This window comes from Lactuca serriola, chromosome 3, assembly GCF_051521515.1.
Source record: "Lactuca serriola cultivar US96UC23 chromosome 3, Lser_US96UC23_V15, whole genome shotgun sequence".
Lineage (NCBI taxonomy): Eukaryota > Viridiplantae > Streptophyta > Magnoliopsida > Asterales > Asteraceae > Lactuca > Lactuca serriola.
In genome coordinates this window covers 124,801,923-124,815,290 of record NC_136410.1, presented here as the reverse complement: position 1 = coordinate 124,815,290, position 13,368 = coordinate 124,801,923, and positions in this window count along the sequence as shown.

Here is a 13,368-nt window from a genome sequence, read left to right as displayed (position 1 = left end):
AGTTAAATCCTTGTAGGAGCACTCTCTCGTGCGCACAGGGATCTCAGCATGAGTAGATTCAACAGGGGTTCCACCTCGGTTGTTGTCAGTTGAGTGATATTGAGCCATGGCAGTTGCCACTGCCGCAGCTACTGCAGCATTCAGAGCCGCAGTATCGATGATAGGAGGAGGAGGTGGTGGTGGGGTTGGAGGATTACGTCTTGTTGACTTGCGAGGAGGCATTTTTCAGCTATAAGTTTATAAAGACAAATACAATGGTAAGAATCAATTGTAAGTAGGGTGAGACTGACACATGGACTAAATAGCCATAGTCCAACAGTTGAATGAGTGTACAAATTGAGTTCACAATCGAGAAGAATAGTAGGAAAAACACAAGTGCAAGGATTTTCATACATAATAGATAGCTGTCAATATTACTGGTATTATTGATGTAATAAGTTCGGGGAAAACCGACCTAGCAGTAGGTCTTACATCATACCATACGGAAAAGTTGACAGTTTCTAGATTCCTAATTAGAGTACTGAAAGTTAGGAATATTTTACAGACAAGTGCTACCTAAGGCCCAGATACTAAAGGCTATTCCTTAAACAAAAGACGAAGATGTGCTAGACATCTTCTACCGGCGACGAGAATTCCTTGGGCGAATCCTCATATCTGCCAGTTGACGCACCACTTCACGGAGGTGTCGTTCGTGAGCTCTCGGGCAAACTCGAAGTTCTGTGACTTTGGTGGTTAATTGTTGTCGTAGTGCGTCATTGGCTCTCCTCGTCCCTTCGAGTGCTTCTTCCAGATGTCGAATGCGGATGGTGTTAATGCCTGAGTTAGCATCAATTTACATGACCCGGTCGAGGGCTGCTCGACCTTGTTCAACGTTACGTGAAATTCTACGGACTATGACGGGCAGAGCTCTATCCGCAGAACCACCTTCACTAACGTTGTAAAAGCTTTGGTCCCCAAAGTAAGGTAAGGGTTGACCCTGTTCGTCACTCCAGCGATTTAAGTTGTTTACCCACAAGGGTGTGGGACCTGGAAAAGCTGGTCGGGGATTGTTGTTTGGGGCTTGACCTAGGGGAGGTAGATTGTTGACTTCGGGCTCAGAGTCAGATCCATCCGAGAAACCTTCTGCTTGATGGTCATCCAATGGGATTTGGTGCTCATCATCGGACTCTACGTCGAGCCATCGTGTGTTGCCTTCGTTTGGAAAGTATGGGTCACCATGATGAAATCCAGCCATGATATCTACGCGAGAAAGGGGACATAAGAATCTTATGACATTATACGTACTACTAAGATAATTATAAGATGATCTATATCAATTATGTCAATACCTGTGTAGTGCGTACCAATTAAATGAACATAGGGTAGGATAGGTCTTCGAATAAGTAGCCCTAACTCCAAAACCACAACGAAACAAGGAACAGGAGGTGAAGCAAAGGTTACAGATTCTCAGACTATAACACCTAATTGCATACAACCTTAAAGTATCCACTTAACGACTATTGACCTATTTGATAATGACCCTTTTAGTTCTCAGATAATTGATTATAGTAACACAAAATACTCGTATAGTATTTTAAATATATGCTCTGCTCTAATGTTCCTATTGTAGTAGTGTTGGTAAGTTTTTAGACTTGTTACCATATCACAACCATTCTAGGGCATATGCTAATCACTCCTCGGACCAGCATAGTTGATCAGGCTATGCCATTTCCAGGACTGACCATACATCCCCGAGCTTACCTGTGATATTTAACAATCGTAATACTTTTGTTCTTATCATTGTGACACTGATTTTAGTATGAATGCAAACTTGTATACTAAGTTAAATATTTTAGTATTTAAAGTATAGACTCTTGGTCAGAGTGTTTTAATCCCAAATGGTTTTATAGTTAGTATATATTTTATGGGTTGATATACTCAATTCATTATAAACAATGCTCTGATACCAGTCTGTCGCACCCCAAAACCGAGAACGGCGGAAACATTCTGGGGCGGAGGACATCATATAAAATATCACAACAGAGTAATAGTAAACAAGCAAACATCATCATCCATTGCATTAAATATATACTTTTAATACAAGTGTGTTCTGTACAGTTATAGACACCAAAAATGTAAATCAAAATAAAGAGATGAGTCCTGAATGCGCTTCATCTTCTCAAAAGATGGTCTCGGTACCTGTCTACTGATGACCTGAGAATACAAGTTATTTTGAAAGAGTTTATCAGCATTAAAGCTGGTGAGTTCATAAGTATTTAGTGTCGGTGTTTGTGTCAAAATGTTTAAACGTGATGTTGAAGTAAGAGTTTGTAATCATTTGTATTAAAAGTATATGGATGTTTGTAGGGTTTGTAAAAGTTTGTAATCTCCTAGAAAATCCTATATTTTCTACCAAAAGTAGCCTTCTATCAAGGCATAACTGTTATGTGTGTTTGTTTCTTGTAAGCGTGTGTAATTTTCCCAAGTATAACTATCATTATTAAAATATAGTTTGTACATTATTGTTTAAGTGAAAAAGATCACTAAATAAATGTAAAGGGTAAATTAATGTAGTAATGTAGTGTTATATTATAGGAACTACTGCCGTACTAACTACCTTAAACCGGATTTGTATCAAGGTATCATGTGATGAATTGCACCATACTATCGGTTGAGTAACAACGACAAATGTAGGTCGTAAATATGGTATGACGTTTGGGACTCGCAGACCTACAGGTCCGGCTGTAGCTAGCAGCAAGGTGTAGGATAGTCAATCCAGTATAGATCTATACGCAAACTCACGATCTCCCTCCAAGAGACTCTGGTTACAACTCGAGCCATGACATTTAAGGCCTGCTCCGATACAGTGGATCACATTTATGTAAATGTATGTATGTATATGTAATGTATTGTTTCTGTTCTAGTATCGTTGTATATGTTCTCTTTCTAGTATAGTTGTATATGTTCTTCTAATATAGCTGTATATGTTCTCATAGTAATATCATGTATATGTTCTAGTAGTAATAAGTATTGACTTATGAATGAACTGACTCCTTGTATGTTTGTTGAAACTAAAAGTAGTAAGTAGTATAACCCTAACTATTCCAATTATAGTTTATTAGTAGTTTGAGGAATGACTGAATGTATTGAACTAAGATATAAATCTTTATGTCAATACATATACACATAATATATAAATAAGGATTCAACGACACTCAGACAAATAACCGGGTACTTTAGGACCACAACCAAACGAGGAACAGGAAGTAAAGTGGGTTATTTCTCCTAAGTCCTTCAAACTCTATTTATATAAATATATATATGTATTAAGCATGGTTTTTAACAATATAAGAGTTTAAAACATGTGGAATAGTTTAATGACAGTTTAAATTCACTTGCTTGGTAAAACAGTTTGATGTAATTAAACTTCCAATAATATACTAGTTATCAATCACATGTGATTGATCTAATAACTTATCAAGATTTAACTTGTATTCTCCCCCATAAAAGCATTTAAAGCATTTCAAAGGTTGATTAATAGGGGTATCAACTCACCTGTAGTGAGTGGTTCTGATAACAATGTTGGATTAGTTGCTAGGTGTCAAGTGGTGACTTGAGTACACACGTGAATCCTATTTAGCATATATTGGCACATATATGGATATAATTAGTGTTATGAACAACTAATTGATGATTTTGGGACTACCTTAGGGACTAGTAGACACTTATAATGAAGTGTTACAATCATATATGATTGTATGAAGGGTTATAAGGCTATACAAGAAGGTGTATGGCCAAAATACACACTATATGTGTGTGTGCGGCCAGGTGTGCGGTCTGGTGTGCTGCCAGCACATGTGTGCGGCCAGGTGTGCTGCTAGATGGTGTGTGCTGCCAGAAACATGGTGTTCTTGGTGTTCTTGGTGTTCTTAGTGTTCTTGGTGAAAGTTGTTACCTTTTGGATGATACTTGAGAGGATTTTGAGTCTTTGCTTTGAAGAAATGTAAGAAATGATCAAGAGACCAAGGACTTTATATATATAGGAGGTGAGTGTGGCTGGGGTGTGTGTGGTTGGGTGTGTGCGGCTGGCTGGCGACACACTCTAGTGTGCGGATGCACACACGTAACTTGGTGTGTTTGGCTCGTTTTTGCAATGCTATACTCTAACTATCCCATCCTCCGACAAGTATCCCAATTATACTAAGCTTTAAGCACCCATTTAGACTCAAAAACCTCATTATAGAATAGCAAAACGAAGCTAATCTTTAATAAAAATGAAGAATGAAAGTTATAAATTTCGGTTTGTCACATTTTCCGATCTCGAGACGCTTTTAGTCGTTCCCATAACTGACTGATCTTCTCCATTTTTTCCCGTATAAATTGTGGGCCGGTGAGTGTGATATTCGTCACTTGAACCCTAGCCAGTTGGGTATCGCCAACCTCAACCCATCATAATGTTGACCTGCACTTGTTTCCTAAAAGTGCCTCGAACGGAGCGACTTTGATGTTGTAGTGGTAGCTGTTGTTGTAGGAGAATTCAAATAAGGGCATGTGAGCGTACCATGCCTTGCCGAAGTCTATCAGACAGACATGAATCATGTTTTCTACTGTTTGATAGGTTCGCTCACTTTTCCTGTCTGTTTGGGGATGGTAAGTTGTACTCATGTCGAGTCGGGTTCCCAAGGACCTCTGCAACAATTTCCCAAAGCGCGAAGTGAGTCGGCTATTCCTATCCGAGATGATGGATAATGGCATACAGTGCAGTCTCATGATCTTTGTGAGATAAGTCTTTGTCAGCTTTTCCATATTTCCAGCCTCCTTGATTGGTAGGAAGTGGTCGGACTTGGTTAATCTGTTAACAGTCAATTTAAATGGTGTCCGGTTCACCAAAAGTCTTGGGTAGTTTTGTTCGGAAATCCATGGTAATCCGTTCCCACTTCAACTCGGGTATTTTTGGATGCTACAATAATCATGAGGGCTTTTGGTACTCTACCTGGAACTTGGCACATGTCAAACACTTGTTCATATAAGTTTCAATCTCAGCTTTAATGTTCGGCAACTAATACAAATATTTTAGGTCCACGTACATTTTGTTAGAACCACGATGAACGAAATATTTAGTCTTGTGTGCTTTGTCCATAATCAATCCTCTAAGGCCATCGAACTTTGGCGTCCAGATTTGATTCATGAAGTACTAAATCTCGTCATCTCTTAGTTTAAAGTTCTTATTCATTCCTCACATCGCTTCACTTGATGCGTTTTCTGTTTTCTGGGCCCTGAGTTGAGCATTCCTTATTTGCGCAAAAAGATGTGTGTATGGTCATCGTTAACGATCTTATTCGACGCCTTGAGTGTTCTTTCCAGCTCAAAGCATCTGCCACTGTGTTCACCTAGCTCGAATGGTACCGAATATCACATTTATAATCATTTAACAACTCAACCCATCTTCGTTGCATCATGTTGAGCTCTTTCTGGTGGAGGATATGCTGAAAGCTCTTGTGAACAGTAAATACCATACACTTGGTACCGTACAGATAATGTCTCCAAATATTCAATGTAAATATTATGGATCCAAGCTCAAGATCGTGGGTGGTGTGGTTGACCTCATGGGCTTTGAGCTACCTAGAAGCATATGTGAAGACCTTTCCTCTTTGCATGAGCACGCATCCCAACCCTTATTTCGAAGCATCATAATACACCACGAAGTCCTTCGTGCCTTCCGGGAGGGACAAGATCGATGCACTACAAAACACTTGCTTCAATGTCTAAAAGTAATCCTCTTGTTTGTCTTCCAAGTTAAAACTCACACCTTTCTAGGTTAACGTTGTGAGGGGTTTAGCTATATTGGATAAGTTCTTGATAAATCTCCAATAGTAGCTAGCAAGATGAAAGAACTGGCGTATCTCCATTGGCGTCCTTAGTGGTTCCCAGTTCTCTATTGCCTTTATTTTGGATGGGTTAACATGTATTCCGTCCTTACTGACCATGTGCCCCAAGAAGTCCACCTTTCGTAACTAAAACTCACACTTAGAAAATTTTGCGTACAACTTCTCCTTTCGTAATAACTTTAGTATCGATCGCAAGTGTTGACTATGCTCCTCTTCACTTCGTAATTATATCAATATAACCCGCCGAATGTACGTTATTCGAGGACGAGACTTAATGTATTGGTTGAAGAAATGTCTCACATAACCCGTCGAATGTATGTTGTTCTAGTTGTTAATGTAATAAAAAAAAGTTATGTCTAGGATAATGATCAAAGTGTTATGTTGGTTACCAATGTGTAATCTTATTATCAAACAGATAATGGTATCATGCAATGGATAATAGTTTTATCCAATATATAATAAAAATAAATTTAATCTTTCAAATCAAGATTATTGGTAAAAATGTCGGTGTGCGGTTATCCAATCTGTAATAGTATTATCCATCATACAATACATCTAAACTTAGAAACTTATCTAGCATGCATATAAAAAAAACTTATGTACATCATTTGGAATATATATATATATATATATATATATATATATATATATATATATACATACATATACCTTCATAACTAAGGCATAATCATGTATATGGTACTATTACCCAATGGTTAAAGGTATTATCCAACATATATTAGATCTAGAACTTTTGTGTAAAGTCATTGACCAATGTATAATTTATTAGCATGGCATGCCGTCTTCCTAAAAAGAGTGAAATGATTAAAAACTAGTAGAAAAAGATGGTATGAGCTCACTTGTTATGTTATTGTCCAAAGGTTGAATGAAACATGAAGATGGTGGTCCTTGGCTTGGATCTTGGTGTTCTTGAGATTTCCTTCGAAGAACTTGAGTTATGAGAGATGTGTAGACAAGATATTAAGCTTGGAATGAAGAATTTAAGAGCGATGGTGCTGGTGGCAAAACACTCTGCCAAAAGAAGAAGAGATGAAGATGAGAGTTTTTACATTGGTTATTGCTAAGTTGTGAAGAAAATGAATGTATTTATATTATAACAAAAGGGTTATTGTTTGCATAGGGAATGAGTGGACGGTTTTAAGGGTATGTGAGCGGGTATGTTTGATTTTTTTTATTATAAATCTGTAAGAGAACATGATCATTAGGTCTTGTAATGCTCTTGAATTATTTTGATGGGTTGGACTTCTTTATATTAAAATAAGAATATATATATATATATATATCTATATATATATATATATATATATATAGGTGTATGCATGTATTTATACATATAATAATATTTATAAAAATACACTAATTCTTATTCTTACAGAAAGTGTTATAAAAGTTGGTTGCTATAATACTTATTCATATGATTATTAGTGATTGATGACGTTATATTGCTATAACCCAATAAATCATTCAATGTATTTTCATTAAAAAAAATTCTAATAAATCATAATAGTTGTGACGGATATATTATGGTTAACTTATGTTGACCAAAATTGACGGGTGTCACATGGTAGACCCAAACAACTCTGGTATCTGCCCCTGGAAAGTAAATACAACCTCAGTGTGAATCATCTCCCTAACTTGTTCCTAAGTCAACCTTGGCCTAATCTGACCACTTGCTCCAGCTCCTGATCCAGATCCTTACTCTAATCGCCTCGTAACCACTATATTGAAAATAAACCAGAAAATATCAGATGAGGGGCATTTCATACCATATGACCTTTTCCAAACAACAAAACCCTAGGGGTTGTTACTTCCCTGCTACGCATATGGGTCCTGTGATTCCAGTAGTGTGTGCCCATACTACCTTCCACACCCACCCATATTTGTCTCAGAAGATCATCACAACAACCCTAACATGTAACATCCCGAAATGCAGGTAAAGCTATAAAACCCTTCCATTTTGTCAAGTTGTCAAGATTGGTCCCTTGAGAGAGTTCTTGTAGCAAATGAGTACGCTAGGCATACTGGGGAGTACGTTGTGCGTACTCATGCGCTTAATTTAGACGCATACTCGCCTGGGTACACTGGGCGTACCCAGGGTTACGCTGGGCGTAACGGGTCCAGATGCAAACCCTAAATGTTTGGTTTGTGCACTATTTAAAGGATGCTAAGGCTCATCTCTCAGCCTCCATATCAGAGAGTGAAACCCTAAGAGAGAGCCTTCCATCGTCCTTAGCTTGAGTGTGTGTGTTTTGGAGCTAAAAGTGTCTTGGTGTGTTAGTGAAGAAGAAGGAGAAGAGCTTGTTGAGGCTAGGGCTTGAAGTGTAAGTTTGGATCTGAGATCTTCAGAGAAAGGAGCTTCATCTAGAGGTATAAAGTTCAGAATATTCCTCTTTATTTGGTTTGATGTTGCATGGACCATTTCTAGGGTTAAAGTCCCAAAGGTTGAGACTTTATGAGTGTAATGTACTCCATGGACCAAGATCTATCCCATTTCAGTGATATTTGTGTTATAGATCCATAAAAATTCCATCTAGGTCATTGTTATGAGGTCATGCTTGAGTTATGAGCTTTCTAGAGTTGGGAAATGGAATGTTATGGGTGTTAGTGACTTGTCCAGCCACGCAAAGGCTTAAAGTCACCAACTTTATGGATTAAGAAGCTTAGAAATGGTCAGATCTAGAAGTTGGACGTGGGTCTTAATTGTTTAAGACCTCAAGAGCTTAGAATCTGAAACTGGGAGTTACACGGGGCGGAATCCCAGTATGCGCGGCATAAGGGGTCACGCACCCCGTTTCTGTGAGGACGCCTGGTACGCCCAACATACATGTTTGGTACGCGCAGCGTAACCCGGAGAGTTGACTTTAGTTGACTTTTAGGGTATGGTCAACTTTAGGGTCTTTGAGCCATGAGAGGGGTAAAATGGTCTTTTACCCTTATGAGAGTACTAAGAGAGGGAATAGTCTAGCCTCGAGAGATGTATTGATTTAGAGTGTTTATTTCATATGATTAGGCGGAGGCTAGACCAGATTTTTACAGAGTTCGAGATTATCGAGTTACTCGAGGTGAGTCTTCCCACTATACTTTACCTAGAGTGGTAATTAGAGTTATGTGACAGAGTATTTTGTATGCTTTTGCATGATGTGATTACTATGTTATTTATGTTATGTATGTTACAGAGTTTACAGAGTTAGGACCAGAAGGTCCACAGAGTTAGGGCCAGAGGGCCCACAGAGTTATGGGACTGGAGGGTCCTACTGAGACACATTGACCAGAGGGTCCAACAGAGTTAAAGCCTCGAGTGGCTAATATGTGTTGTGTGTGGTTGGGGAACTCACTAAGCATTTATGCTTACAGTGTTGTGTTATGTGTTTCATGTTCCAGTGAGGATCGCGGGAAGACGCTGACTTGATCAATACACACATTAGGAGCTTTTACATATTATGATCTTGGGATGTGATGTTATGAATTGATTATGTGGTACAATGATATTTTTATAGCAATTATGAATGAAAGTGTGTTTTTAAAATGTGAAAAATTATTTGAAAATTTGGGTGTTACAAGTTGGTATCAGAGCTTTGGTTTGAGGGATTCGAGTGCACCTTCAGGTGTATCTATACTCAAACTGAGGATTTGAGGGATTTTTAAAATAAAATTCACAAAATTTTTCTCAAGAGTAAAAAGTTTTTGAAAGAGCAGAGCAGAGTAGTGTGTACGATCAGCCATTGCCCGAACGGTGATTTCCCAAAATACCCTTACATTATGAGTTATGAGATATGTTATGATCTTATATGCATGCTAGAGTAGGCTAGGTATTCTTATTAGGACTAGAGTGGCCTGATTTTGTGATGCCTTAGCCTAGGGATTTTGCTACTGCCTGCTAGGAGATGCTTGAGAGTGAATAGATAGCAGCGAAGGGCTTATGAGAGATCTGCTAGAGAGTAGACTATGTATAGAGAGTGTAGAGTACTTGGTACTTGGGATCCTAGGAGGAGGACTTAGGGTGAATATTGATGCAGTGTGGACGGTAATATTGGGCCCATACCACCGAAGGCACCAGATCAGTGCGCTCCCTAAGTAAGAATCCTTAGGGTACCAGGGATCAAGTAGGAATGGGATATCGAGTGTGTGTACACTCGAGCGAGTCTCTGATATCTTGTGTTGTATTTCAGAGAGACATCATGGTTATGACACGCCACAGGCCAGGGAGTAGCAAGGGGGTGTGAGCGATGAGGAGCTCCGCCAGATGATTCATGATGAGGTGGCTGCGTCCATCCGTGCTGAGATTCCAGAGATGTTCGGGTCTATCAAGACCACACTGATTGAGACTTTTGATGAGAGGCATGCTGCTCTTACTGATGCTGCTGTTGCTGCAGCCACTTCAGCCGTTGCTGTCGCTAGGCCGCAAGGGGGTGACGCGTTGCTGTACCCGGAGTCCAGCAGCACGAAGCCACCATAGTTTGATGGGACTCAGGATCCGATAGCCGCGATGAGATGGATCTCTGACATTGAGGGGTGCTTCTACACATGTTCATTTCCGGAGCATCTGAGGGTACGGTTGGCTTTGAACCAGCTTCGCTTGGCAGCGAAGGACTGGTGGAAGTTTGTGACGGCACACTTCACTTCTGAAGAGCTCGCTGCGGTGACCTGGGAGAGGTTCACCACTATGTTTCGAGATGAGTATGTTCCTCTGTTGGAAAGGGAACGTTTGGCCCAGGAGTTTCTGACCCTCAAGCAGGGTACCGAGTCTATTATAGTGATCACCAGGATGTTCATGAGAGGGAGATGTTCTGCCCTGAGCACGTGTCTTCCGAGCAGGCACGTATGAGCAGATATTTCAGTATTTTGAGGAGAGACATCAGCGATTTCGTGGCGAACTCGACATACCAGACATTTTCCGAGCTTCAGGAAAATGCCCGGAAGAGGGAAATTGAGCTAGAGACTCAGGCCAGGGAAGAGGCGGAGTCTCATGGGAGGGATCGGCGACAGGCACAGTCCCAACCGGCTGCCAAGAAGGCTAAGCCCACCGATTCGAGATCAGGGAACCAGAAGGGCCGCACTTGTGGAAAGTGCGGCAAGAGTCGTGAGGGGGTGTGCAGAGCAGGGTCTTGCTACAAGTGTGGCAAGGAGGGGCACATGGCCAAGGATTGCCCCAAGGGGTTTGCAGTTTGTTTTCACTGCAACCAGACCGGACACCGGAAGGCCGAGTGTTCGCAGTTATGAGGGTCAGCTCAGGGATCTATCCCTACTGCTGTTCGAGCTACAAAGAGTCGGCCAGTGAAGGCCAAGGCGCCGAAGGCTCACGGGAGAGCCTTCCAGTTGACAGCGGAGGAGGTCCGCGCAGCACCCGATGTTGTGGCTGGTATGTATTCTTTCATCTGTTTATTTTGAGTTTTTGGTGTTATGGTTATATTGTGAGATGCGTAGGTACATTTCTTGTGTTTTCTATACCTGCTTTGGTGTTATTTGACTCGAGTGCGAGTCGGTCTTTTGTGTCGTTAGCCTTTAGTCAGCACATCAGTATTTGTCGAGAGGCGTTGAGTTGACCTTTGCGAGTTTCCATAGCTGATGAGAGAGAAGTGTATGCCACTGATGTGATTCGAGGATGTGTACTCAAGATCTTCGGCATTGAGTTTCCGATTGATTTGGTCCCGATTGCTATGGGAGATGTCTATGTCATCATGGGCATGGACTGGTTGAGCAGATTTGGAGCGGTGATCGACTGCGAGCGATAGCTGGTGACCATAGGAGACCCTAGTCGGGGAGTTCTTACGGTTTATGGCGAGGGTACCCGTTCTGGGTCAGCATTTTGTTCAGCCGTGAGAGCGAGGCAGAGTCTATAGCAGGGCTGTAGTGGGTTTGTGACTTATGTGGTGGATACGAGGGTAGGTGCAGAGAGACTGAGGTCGATCAATGAGGTCCCGATAGTGTGTGAGTTCTCGGATGTTTTCCCCGAGGAGTTGTCGGGTGTGCCTCCCGAGAGGCAGGTGGAGTTCCGTATCGATTTGGTTCCGGGGGCATCGTCTATCGCCAAGGTGCCCTATCGCCTTGCACCTCTAGAGATGCATGAGTTATCCTCGCAGCTTTAGGAGCTGCTGAGAAAGGGGTTTATATGGCCGAGTAGCTCGCCGTGGGGAGCGACGATCCTTTTTGTCAAGAAAAAGGATAGTTCACACCGGATGTGCATTGATTACCGGGAGTTGAACAAGCTGACGGTCAAGAACAGCTACCCCTTACCGAGGATCGACGATTTGTTCGATCAGTTGCAGGGAGCGTCTTGCTTCTTCAAGATTGATTTGAGGTATGGATATCATCAGATGAGGGTGCATGATGAGGATATCTAGAAGACAACATTCAGGACTCGTTATGGGCATTACGAGTTCGTGGTGATGCTTTTCAGCCTCACCAATGCACCGGCAGCGTTCATCGATCTCATGAACAGGGTGTGCAGGCCGATGTTTAATAGTTCGGTGATCGTGTTCATTGATGATATATTGGTGTATTCGAGATCCAGAGAGCAGCATGAGGAACATTTGAGGGAGATCGTCGGAGTTCTGAGATCGGAGTGGCTTTATGCCAAATTCTCCAATTGCGATTTCTGGTTATGAGAGGTCCAGTTTCTAGGACACCTCATCAACCAGAATGGGATACTGGTGGATCCGGCCAAGATTGAGGTTGTGATGAGTTAGGAGGTGCCAAGATCCCCTTTGGAGATAAGTAGTTTCCTGGGGTTGGCTGGTTATTAGCGGAGATTCATCAAGGATTTCTCCAGGATTGTTGTTCCTCTCACCAGACTGACCTAGAATGGCGTGGCTTTCAGTTGGGGCCTGGAGTATCAGGCCTCATTCGAGACACTTCGCTAGAGATTGTGCGAAGCCCTAGTGTTGGCCCTTCCGGAGGGAATGGAGGACTTTGTGGTATATTGTGACGCGACGATATCGGGACTGGGTGCAGTGCTGATGCAAATAAGGCATGTGATAGCATACGCATCGAGGCAGCTGAAGCCTCATGAGACGAGGTATCCTACTCATGATCTGGAGTTGGGGGCTGTGGTGTTCGCCCTCAAGATCTGGCGTCACTATTTGTATGGTTCAATGTACCATATACACGGACCACAAGAGCTTGAAGTATCTGATGGATCAGCCCAACCTGAACATGCGTCGGGGGAGATGGTTGGACGAGGTAAAGGATTATGAGTGTGAGATCCTGTACCACCGGGGCAAGGCTAACGTGGTAGCCGATGCCTTGAGTCGCAGGTCAGAAAGTGCCCCTCTACGAGATGTTTGTCTGAGGTTGACAGTGATGACTCCGGTGTTCGATGCCATTCGGGAGGCCCAGGTAGAGGCCATGAGACCGGAGAATTGCAAGAGAGAGCGAGTGATCGGATAGATATCTGAGTTCATTGCCGATAGTCGGGGGCTTATGACCTTCCAGGGCTGGATTTGGCCGCCATTTGAGGGTGGGGCACGTGCCATTTTGATAG